Consider the following 12,216-nt stretch of genomic DNA (forward strand, 5'->3'; position numbering starts at 1 on the left):
GTCCACTTACAGGATGCTTCTGCACTTTGATGTGCATTGGCAATTAGCATTGAAATAATGCTGGTACGGGCATGTCAAGACCTGGCTGAGAGGCAATGAACAAAAAGGCAAGGCAGGGCAGGGATACTGTGAGCATTCAGGTGATCACAAAAAGAGCAAGCAAACAGGCCAGAGATGTATCCTATTCCAGTTCATGAGCTGGGTCTGTGCTTCTGAGCAACAGTGTCCTTGCCGCAACATTGCAATGATATTTGCTGGTGAACCCAAAGTGCACCATTGAAATATAGGAGCAAAGCTAAAGTTATCAGAGTTTGCCATGATGGTTTTTAGAGACTGGCACATTTCAAATGCCATTGTCTGTGGACATGGAGTGCATGTGGTTGGTGTCCAACACAGAGGTCCTTTGGAGAAAGCAGAGATGAAGTTGCCAGGGAACTGCTCTGACCTTCATGTCAAGAATTATCAATGTCGAGTTTGCTTGTGGCAGATGGTATGATAAAAAGCTGCATATAATTTCAGTGAGTTCTGAAGTTAATAACAAAGTTAGCAAATAATAATTTCCCTAAATAAGCAACTCACCACTGCCTTGTGAAAATCTCAACTTCATGTTCAAGTTGAAAGATGTATTGCGATGTTATGATTGGTTTCAGAGGACTTTCACATAATTCTGTCATATTTCTTGTCATAGCCCACTATATTCAGGTCACCTTAAATCGAGCTTATTTCCTACTTGGAAACTAACGTTTGTCCTGGATAGCAGTTAAAAAAAATCAATTTAATCATTTTGGTTATTTCATGGATATTTGCACTGTGGGACATCTGTTGGAGTACTGGAGTTTGATGATCGGCACACTCTTCCTATTAGAGTCATATCAGATTCCACTCATCAAATCCTGCCAATCAAACATCCATTTCAACATACTTGATATTTTCTGTAACCGAGCCAATTGTGTATCCATGCCAGTATGTTACCCTTTATGCTGTGAGCTTTCGGTTTATACAAGGATCTTTTACATCGTTTGTAATCCTAGAAATCCAAGAATAGTACATTTATTGCCTCTCCTTTCTGTCCACCACATGTTACTCCAAAACTGAACCGAAGAAGTGTGGATGATTGAAACATTTTCCAGTTCAGAAAAAGGGTCTCTGGACCTGAAACATGAATTCTGCTTTCTTTCCGTAGTTGCTGCCAGATATGTTGAGCTTTTTTCGAGCAAATTCTGTATTTGCCATGTTACCCATAGATTCATAGAATCCCTACAATGTGGAAACAAGTCCACACCAGCCCACCAAAGTAACCCACCCTGACCCATTCCCCTACCATATTATTCTATATTTACCCCTGACCAATGCACCTAACCTACATATCCCTGAGCACGATGGACATTTTAGCGTGGCCAATTCACCGAACTTGCACATCTTTGGATTGTGGGAAAAAGCCAGAGCACTCTGAGGAAATGCACACAGACATGGGAGAATGTGCAAATTCCACACAGACAGTTGCCCAAGGCTGGAATCAAACCCAGGTCCCTAGCGCTGTGAGGCAGCACTGAGCCACTGTGCCACCCTTTCAGAGAAGTCTAAGTAATTTGATTAAATATGTTTCACTTTGAAGAAACAATGCTGACTCTTCAATTTTCTGTTGCATTTCCCAGGTTTAGCCTTTTTAAATGATCAGTTCTAGCACCTTCCCAATGGCAGGTATCAAGCCTTAAATAGAGGGATCATATTTGTGACTTTACAGTCTGACTCAACTTTGCAGAACACAGTGACTTCTGGAAAATTAACACCAACACATCTTTCACCTGATTTAATCACATTTTTGAAGACTGTCTGATAAAGCCTGTCTGAATGGAGTGACATTTCAGCCAGTTTCATCAGTTTTTTAGGATCACTTCCTGAGTGATTCACCCTTTCTTACATCTCGTGGTTGACAGATATCATTGGAATACTTTTTGTACCTATAATGGTGAAGGTGAAAATCAAAATATTTATTGATTGCACTTAACATTTCCTGATTATCTGCTGTTAAGTACCCTTCTTACTCTCCAGAGGATCAGTACTCACTTTGCTTTGTTTTTATTCCTTTTTAAAAGCCTGCTTTTATATTTCGAACTATCTTTCTTTCAGATTGTAGTGTCGTTGTCCTTCTTTACCTTTTAGTCATTCTCTGCCGTTGTTTATATTCTGACCAGTCACCTGACCTGCCAGCCACCTTTGCGAATTTGACATTTTTTCTTACATATTTGGCTTTTCGAAACTATTTGAACAAACTATAGATGGTGGGACCTTGAAATTATTTTAGACTATGAGGGAATGTACACTTTCTGAGTATTCTGAAATATTTTTTGAAATGTCTGCCACTACATGTGCGTTAATCTATCCCCTTACCTAATGTACCAGTTCACTTCAGTGAGCTCAGCTTTCACGCCAACATAGTTGCTCTTCTTTAAGTTGAAAATACTAGTTTTTGACCTTAGTGGCAGCATGGTGGCCTGTTGGTTAGCACTGCTGCTTCACAGTGCCAGGGATCTGTGTTTGATTCCACCCTCAGGTGACTGTCTGCGTGGATTTCCTCTGTGTGCTCCAGTTTCTGCCCACAGTCCACAGATGTGCAGGTTAGGTGAATTGGCCTTGCCAAATTGCCCATTATGTCCAGGGATGTGTAGGCTGGGCAGATTAGTCATAGGAAATTCAAAATTACAAGGAATAAGGTCAAGTGGGATATTTCTGGGTGGGATGCTCTTCACAAGTTCAGTGTGGACTTGATGGGCCGAAGGGCCTGCTTCGGTGAAATTCTATGACCTTGTCTAATCATTTTCAAACAGCATGTAAAATTCAAACATGTTGTGCTTGCTGCTGATGGTGCTCTTACTCTGAGATCAGTCATTAATCCTGACAAATTGCATAAAACCCACTTGCTGTCTGATTCATTCCAGATAGTTTCTCAGAGTAACACTTCATCAGAAATGTTGTATGAAGTCCTCTTCCAGACTACAGCTGCCAAATTGATTTTTTTACTTTCTATGTAGATTTAAGTTATATATGATTATTATCACCCTTTGTCACAAACACAGCATCTTTCTTCTTGTATTCTTCATCCTACTTTTGTTTAAACGGTTAGGGGCCCTGCAGTCTATTCTCACTAGTGGCTTCTTTCCCCTGCTCTTATTCACTGCATCCAAACACATTTTACATCTTGATTTCCGAAGCAAATGTCAGCTCGAACGATTTCACAAATGCCACCTTTCAATCGCAATGTACATTGCTTTACTTTTACCTCGCTGCCTATTCTTTTTGAACATAAGAAACTCTTCAGAATTCAAAGTTAAAAATCACACAGCAACAGGTTATAGTCCAATAGGTTTAATTGGGAGCACTTGCTTTCGGAGCGGCACTCCTTCATCAGATGGTTGTGGAGGACACAATTGGAAGACATAGAATTTCTAGCAAAAGTTTATGGTGTGATGTAACTGAAATCATACATTGAAAAATACCTTGATTGTTTGTTGAGTCTTTCATCTGTTCCGAATACCATAATAGTTTCACTTCTTTCATGTGTAAATCACAAAACTTTTTTTTTAAAAGTTACGTTCTCAGGTTAACTGTACAATTGGTTACAATCACCACCAACTGATGAAGGAGTGTCGCTCCGAAAGCAAGTGCTCCCAATTAAACCTATTGAACTATAACCTGGTGTTGTGTGATTTTTAACTTTGTCACATATGGTGTTAGCCAGATAATATGTTGAAGGTGTTAGCCCCCTGTGTTCTCTGTCTGTGCCATAATGTTTAGACTGATTCTAATCTAAAAAGTGAGTTAACCGAGTCTTACATGAATTCAGGCAGTTTTTGACCAAAGTGCAATGTAACTCTGCAAGTACAAATTCACTCCACAAACGTATATGTATATGTGTGCATGTGCGTTTTTGTGTGTGTCGGTCTGTCTGGGGTGGGTGGTTGTGAGTGTGAGAGAGTGTGTGTATGTGAGTGTAGAGTGTCTAAGTCTGTGAGGGGGAGCATGGGTGAGTGTGGGAGTGTATGTATGTGTGTGTCTGGGGTGGGGGGTTGTGAGAGAGTGTAAATCTGTGAGTGGATGCATGTAGGAGTGTGAGTGTGTGTGTTGCAATGGTGGCCACCTGTAGTGTGACATGAACCGGGTCCCGGTTGAGGCCCTCCCACTGGCTACGGAACTTAGGTATCAGCCTTTTCGCTGCTGCCTGTCCCGAAGTCCACCTTGGAGGATGGTCACCCAAAGTGCCGAGGTCAAATGTCCTGGACCGCTGAAGTGTTCCCCAACTGGGAGGGGATTTAGGATACAATCCTTGACATCCTGCAGCCACATCTCCAGAATGGCTATTCAATCGTGCTTATTTTAATGTGGACTATTAATTTAATTATTTTGCTATGGATTCCACATGAGTTCAGATAATGAGTTTTTATTCTTGCCCTTTTGTTGTCTTTGCAGTGTCTCATCTTGATTCTGGCATCTTTTTATTTTTTGGTATTTTTGATTGTGGACTGAAATGGGAAAGCCAAGGATCACAGAATCACAGTTCTGAGGAAGGATCACCAGATCCGAAATGTTAACTCTGATTTCTTTCCATAATTGCTGCCAAACCTGCTGAACTTTTCCAATAATTCCTGTTTTTGTTTCACAGATTCACAGATGTGTTACAGCAAGGAGGCCAAACAGCCCACCATGCCTCTCGAGGCATGTTCAATGAGCTTCATTATTGAGTGCCAATCTCTTGTTTTTTCCCCTATCCTCGCACATTATTTTATCCACTTGAGTGCTTTAATTGAACCTGTATCCGTCACACACCGAAGCAGTTCATTTCATGTCTTCACTCCTCACCGAGTGAAAAAGCTTTTCCTCTATTCACCCTTGATTCTTTTTCAGATCACTTGAAACTGTGATGTTTGTGGTACCTAGCAACTTCTGGATAACATTGTGATCTAGGACAGACTAAGTGTGAAATGTTTGTGGCTCAAGGAGCTTGGCTCAGGGCCATTCAGCTGCAGGCTATGTGACATATCAGGGAAGAAAAAGGTTATTGGGATATTTTGAACCAAGATTGTTGAAAGAATGCTGACTTTTTAAAAGCAAATTACCTGATTATAGGTAATTATAGGTGCTGTTCACACAGTTGCTTATTCAAACAGTTGGTTAAATATCTAGTTACTGACAAGCTGGATCGAGGGGCCAGTGGAGATTTAGCCAGCAACAAGAAATTGATTGGTTTGTGAAATGGTGATCAGTTAGTGTTTATGAACATCTGCCTTCAAACAACGATGTGATCCTCTCTGAGGTAATTGGAAGAAACCAAAGCTGTTATCGTTTTCTCTGCAGTAAAAAACACATCAAACCTGAAGAAAGCTAGCTTATTTTCCCTTATCACTTGCTGTAAGCTGTGGTTCTTGACCAAAAAGTCGAGGGTTTTTGGAAGCATGACCCAGCCACCCTGTGTCCATGCAAGTGAATAAAAGTACCTGGAGAAAGAAATCAAGGAGGAGCCTTTCAAAAGGATCATATCAGCGCACCCTAGGGACAGGGAGTATTGAACTCCTTTACTTGTCTTTCCTTCCACCCATAGCATCCATGTTTTCTTTTTGTGGTTTGGATTTTACAGTCTGAGATGATGGACCTCACACAAAGCTGCCTACAAAGAGAGTGTAATCTCTGAACTGTTCCTGAACAGCGTTTTAAATTTGGCTCTTATTCAACTGGATGTGAAGGCTGTGAACAGAAGTGATGTCAACACACAGGTAAACAGTAACATTCAAGCATTTTTATGTGGAATACACAAGGAAATTAAAAGCACTGATTGCCTTCACTTCTAAAATTTCCAAAAGTGTAATAAATTCATCGAGATTAATTTAGAAAATAAATTGCACAACGTGGAGTTTGCACGTTCTCCCCGTGTCTGCGTGGGTTTCCTCCGGGTGCTCCGGTTTCCTCCCACAGTCCAAAGATGTGCGGGTCAGGTGAATTGGCCATGCTAAATTGCCCGTAGTGTTAGGTAAGGGGTAATGTAGGGGTATGGGTGGGTTTCGCTTCGGCGGGTCGGTGTGGACTTGTTGGGCCGAAGGGCCTGTTTCCACACTGTAAGTCTAATCTAATCTAATCTAAAATATATTTACAGATTTAAAAGGAACATATAATTTTGAACTCTTTTCATTATAAGACCAGATGAAATAGTAGATACAGGTACAGCTACAACATTTAAAAGATATTTGGATAAGTCCATGAATCAGAAATGTTTGGAGGGATATGAGCCAGAGCAGGCAAATGGGACTCGTTTAGTTTGAGAAACTTGATCAAGCATGGACAACTTAGACCAAAGGTTCTATTTTCACGTTGTACAGCTTTATGACAACAGTGGAGAAATGTTACATTCCATAAATTTAAAATTAACACATTTCTATGTCCAAGAGGCTGTTTAGTTCTTATTTTGAACATAAACCATTGAAAATTCAGTAGCAACTCATTCAACAAAGTGTAAATATTTGAAAAGTTTTTCAGGAAGACGAGGTGCTGGCCAACGCAAATTCTCTGGCAGAGCATTAAAAAACGGATAACTTCTGGATTCTCTCATTATTCTGGCATGTGTGAACTCTTGAAGTTGTTGCCAGTCTCAGTGGAGCAATGGCAATGAGCATTGACGGTTGCACTTCCATTACCATCACAAAATTGAGCCAACAGTTTGTTGGTCGGAGTGTATTGTGCAGACATGGTGAGAATAGTGGAAGACTATGTCATTTTTGAGCACTGCCATTCATTTCCTCAAAAAATTTTAACATAAACCTGAAGCAACAAGCAAAACCTTTATGTAAATGGAGTTTGTGTACAAATGACAGCAGTGAACTTTGGAGCTGATTTTAAGTTTATCTTTCCAAACACTTGCATAAGTGTTTCATTTGCACTCGTTTGAACTAATTCTAGCTTTAGAGCAGATCATGACCAGAGCTGTTGATATCTCTCCTTCTTCATTTACCAACTATCAACTGTATAATTCTGAATCAAATCTGTTTACATGAAATCCCATACATGCTTCACTCACTTCACACAAATTAGCAGTGAAATATGAGTGCAGTTGAATATTGATTAAAACATTGATGACTTGGATAAAAAGTATTATGTTTCCTCCCTGATTAAGCTGAGACTAGAATTTCTCTGTATGGATGCAATAACTTTTTAAACTAGGGATTGCTATAGTAACAATCAAAGTTTACAAATGTCAACAAGAAATGCTGTTAGACCTGAGTCCAGAGGGTGCGTCATTACTCTCAATCCACTGATGCACAGATGGGGCATTGGTGGCATACTGATCTTATTCCTGGACTCGTAATCTAAGGACCCAGGTGAAAACTGTGAGGATGTGGGTTTGAATCCCATCCCAAACGGTGAAATTTGACGATCTGAAATTAAAAGCTAATCTGATGGCAACCAAGTCGATTCTTGTAACAATCCATCTGGTTCACTAATGTTCTTCAAGGAAAAGAAAATCTGTCATATATGTGACTCCAGAAACACAGCAATGTGGTTGAATCTTAACTGCTGTCTGAAGTAGCCCTAACAAGCCAATCAGTTCAAGTGGCAATTAGGCAATAAATACTGGCCAAACTAGTAATGCCTGCATTTCATAAATGAACAATTTTTTAAAAAAATCACAACTTGAAAGAAAAATATGTTTTCCAGTTCCCAAGAAGGCCCATTGAAGAAACAAAAAGATCTGTTTTATCAGGTTGATCAAATCAAATGTTTTCAGTAAAAATGCAATAATTAGTTGATGTACACACTCATGTGGAAGTGTAAACGCTTATTCCAATAAATATTCCCAAATCATAAAACACAAACAGTCAGGAAAAGCAAGAAATAGGTTCCTTGGCAGAGGTTAGCTCCCTGAAAAAAGAAAGCAAATTTGGCTATTCTTGAAAGTAAATAACATAAAAGATGATTGCAAGAGCTTTTTTTTTAAATATCTAAAACATAACAGAGAGGCAACAGTGGACATTGGACTGCTGGAAAATAATACTGGAGAAGTAGCAATGGGGAACAAAGAAATTGTGGAGAGACCGAACAGGTCCTTTGCATTGGTCTTCACAGTAGAAGACACCAGCAGCAGACCAGAACTTCGAGTGTTAGGGCAGATGTGAATGTCATGTCCATAACCAAGGTGAAGGAGATAGCTGAGGAGCTTGTAGAGACATTGGTAGTGATCTTTCAGAAATCACTGGAGTCAGAGAGGGTTGCAGAGGAAAATGGCTAATCTGACACCTGAGTTTAAGAAAGGAGGGACGCAGCACACATACACTTGAAATTAGTTCCTTTTCCCACAATCTTTCAAAATCATGGCCTCCGAGCAATATTAAATACAAAGGGTCTTTATAACAATGCACAAATCCTGGTATGAAATCTGTTCTTTCCACTTGTAAGTTGTGTTCAGCTTCAAAACAATATCAGAAAATAGAAAACGATGAAGCTTGACATAATTGAGCTTATAAAATATTTAGAACAAAATAGAGCAATTAATACTTGAGACAGGCATTCTCAGGTTGAATCTAAGCCGATAGCCATGCTGGAGATGTGTTTGTGGCATGACCAATGTTGGGAACTGAATATTCCAGGATATGTTAATGTTAAAATTGGGGGCTGGCAGGTGGGGTGTGCTGGTGATGTTTAGTTAGTCAAATTATAAAGGATGAGATAAGGCACTTCGATTTTTTTCAAGCCAAGATCTTTTAATTCATCTAAATTTTTAAATTGGTATGAGCTTAGGGTTTTAAAAGAGGTGGCTGAAGAGATAACTCATGCATTGGTTTTCATAATCCAGATTTCTCTATATTTTAAAATTGGCCCCAATGATTGAATGGTAGCAAATGTAATTCTATTGTTCAGGAAAAGGAAGGAGAGCACAAGGAAAGGGAGGTCACGACCAATTAGCCTCACATCAGTGGTGGTACCTCTGTTCTGCTGTTGAGAATAATTGGTATGAAATCATCATTTACATTTATAATTTGCAGTAATTCTAAAAAGACTTCATCCTACCAAGGTTGATGATAGCTGTTCTCTAATAATGCTTGAAAAGAAAATCTGTGCAAAACATTGCGTTCATTAATTTTTGATTTCTAATACAAATCCAATACCTGATGTGCCTTGTTTTACCCAAAGGAACTCCTGAGTCAGCATTAATCCTTGTTAACTTTGTGGGGATTGTTGAACTCCTCTTCATCCAAAGTTGATCTTCTCTCCACAGTTGCTGTCAGAACTTCGGAGTTTCCCCATTTTCTCTTTTATTTCAGATCTCAAGCATTTCCTGTGCTTCACTGCTTTTTGAGATTTTGACTGCCTTTCAGTGACCCAGCTTGAGCATGCTGGGTCGAAGGGCTTCCCTTGTTCTGTGTCATTTCCGCACAGCATTCGCAGCAGTTCACTTTTATCTTTTCCAAGATATGTACAAAGCTGCTGAAAGTCCAAAGATATCCAACGTATTTGTGAAAAACTGGAAAGACAGGAAAATTAAAATTTTAAGTTCTTGCCACTGCCATTTACTTTCCCGATATCACTGAATTATTTAAGTACAGTGCAGTATATGATTTTAAAAGTGCAGTTACAAAAACAAAAAATACATTTCAAGAACATCTTTCAAAATGTTATGTCATCTTAAAATGCAGCCACTGACTTTTTTTTTGAAGTATCACTGTGATAATGTAATTTCAGATAAATGTGAATTGTTGCATTTTATCTAATAGGACTCATGCAGGTGTTTGAGTTCAATGTGTGCTTCTATCTGCTTTGTACTGAGTTAACCTGGCAGAAAGGGAGAGGAATGTTCAACAGTTGACTGATGTTCCAGAAAATACTCGAAATACACAGCAGGTCTGGGAACGTTTGTGTAGATGGAAAAAATGTAGCTTTAATTCTGTTTCTCTCTTGACTGATGCTACTGACCTGAGCATCTCCAGGATGTCTGCTTCTGTTGAGGATTTCTGGAAACTGCAATTTTGTTTTTCTCTTTTTATGCTCAGTTACATTGGTAATTGAAATTCAGTTCATGAAATGGTCAACAGATGATCCTATTCAACGCACTCTTTGGAAAAATTGATTTCCTCCTCTCTTGCTGTTGAATCTAGACAGGTGGTGTTGAATTTTCTCAGTTAACAATGGGTTGGGAAACAAGTGGGCAGCTGTTAGGAGCTGTTTCATGACGACTCCTTAGATATTCAAATTCTAGATCAACTACCTGCTCCATGAAGGCAGACAACTCACTGAGCTGATTTTGGACTGAAATGTGAACAGTTTTGGAATGTGCAAACATTTGTTGGCGAGCTGACCCCCTCACCCAGCCCTCAGCTATGTGTAAATGCCACCTTCGGAATAGAGGCAGAGTCTCTTGGGCAGGCCAAGGACATGAGAACCAGAAGCTCCTTTCTCCAGGAGAGGTGCCACCGACTCAAAAAGTCTGCATTTTTAGTCGAGATGATGCAACCAAAGAGATTTACTTCCATTTCTGGGTGGGGGCGGGACCTTAAAGAGTTCCACCTTGAATAAATCAAACTTCAAATGCACATATCGAAGGGCACTTTGATGATCTGATCGAGCTGTTCTTAATAAGATAGAGAATGAGAAAGTGGCCAATTAAGAAGATTGCACTTTTTAAAAAAACTAACGTATTTTTCTTATTAATCCATTCAGAAGTGTTATTGCACACCTTTGGAGCAGATGGGACTTGAACATAGGTCTCTTGGTCTGGGGGTAGGAACGCTAACACTGCACCATAAGAAAGCTTCCAAGATTGCACTGATGACATGCTGCTGAGCTCCACCTCCCATTTGTTCCAAATGATTTCTAATTGAGAGAACAAATCTTTTGCCAGCATGATACTGTCAAAAGTAAACAACGTTGTGCTTTGAAGTTATCAATGTCATCAGCCTAATAAAGGGAAAAGCCTCACCTTCACCTTTGTCTCCGGACTACGTTCAGACCAACAAAATTTGGATCCAACCAGCACAACCAGTACCTACATGTGGCCCCCTCTATATTGGGGAGACAGGCCGCCTACTTGCGGAACTTTTCAGAGAACACCTCTGGATCACCCGGACCAATCAACCCAACCACCCCGTGGCTCAACACTTCAACTCCCCCTCCCACTCCACCAAGGACATGCAGGTCCTTAGACTCCTCCATCGCCAGACCATAGCAACACGACAGCTGGAGGAAGAGCGCCTCATCTTCCGCCTAGGAACCCTCCAACCACAAGGGATGAACTCAGATTTCTCCAGTTTCCTCATTTCCCCTCCCCCCACTTTGTCTCAGTCCTAACCCTTGAACTGAGCACCACCTTCCGAACCTGCAATTTTCTTCCTGACCTCTCCGCCCCCACCCCCACTCCGGCCTATCGCCCTCACCTTAATCTCCTTCCACCTATTGCATTTCCAACGCCGCCTCCCCCAAGTCCCTCTTCCCTACCTTTTATCTTAGCCTGCTTGGCACACTTTCCTCATTCCTGAAGAAGGGCTCATGCCCGAAACGTCGATTCTCCTGTTCCTTGGATGCTGCCTGACCTGCTGTGCTTTTCCAGCAACACATTTTCAGCTCTCGATGACAGAAGCTTGTGCCCATAAAACTTAATTCTGTCATTGCACATGTGATCATTTTGTTGTATTTTTTGCCTGCGTGATAGCCTTTTGTGCTTATTGATAACTGCATTTACCTACAAGACAATAGTCATGCATTTAAACAAATGTTTCAATGGCTGTGAAGCTCTTTTGAGTTGTTCTGAGAACCTGAGGAACACTATTTAGATATAGGGTATTCCTCACCTTTGCTGAATGTGCAAATGAAAATTATTTCCTTTTTAGTTGGTAAATTAGGTAACAAACATAAATTAGATTTTTATTCATGTGAAAATAGAGTTAATTTATTCTTGGTGTAATTTGGTACTGTTCTGTCTCACAAGATGATGGTTTGTCACTTGGCAATCAACTCTTCATTATTGCACAGTGTAACCTATGTTGTCGTTGTCTTTACCTGCAATTTGCTGCTCTGTTCAACGTTGGCATAGGAAACAGTTTGGAAATGATTGTATACTTGAAACGGAGGCTAACAGCAGATGAGGATATTGCTGGTTGTACCTTAATTGATGGACTCATGCAAATTTGTGTCAAAATGAATAATGAGTTCCTTGTTAAAGCTCAAATATGGTGGACTTGA

The 12,216-nt window shown here is 40.1% G+C and overlaps 1 protein-coding gene across 1 annotated transcript in view; it reads left to right on the top strand.

The window, feature by feature from the left end:
- Positions 1-12,216, top strand: part of LOC132836913 (phosphatidylethanolamine-binding protein 4) — a 353,288-nt gene that overhangs the window by 147,303 nt on the left and 193,769 nt on the right. The gene's annotated exons all lie outside the window — the stretch shown is intronic.

This window comes from Hemiscyllium ocellatum, chromosome 48 (genome assembly GCF_020745735.1).
Source record: "Hemiscyllium ocellatum isolate sHemOce1 chromosome 48, sHemOce1.pat.X.cur, whole genome shotgun sequence".
In the NCBI taxonomy this organism is placed as follows: Eukaryota; Metazoa; Chordata; class Chondrichthyes; order Orectolobiformes; family Hemiscylliidae; genus Hemiscyllium; species Hemiscyllium ocellatum.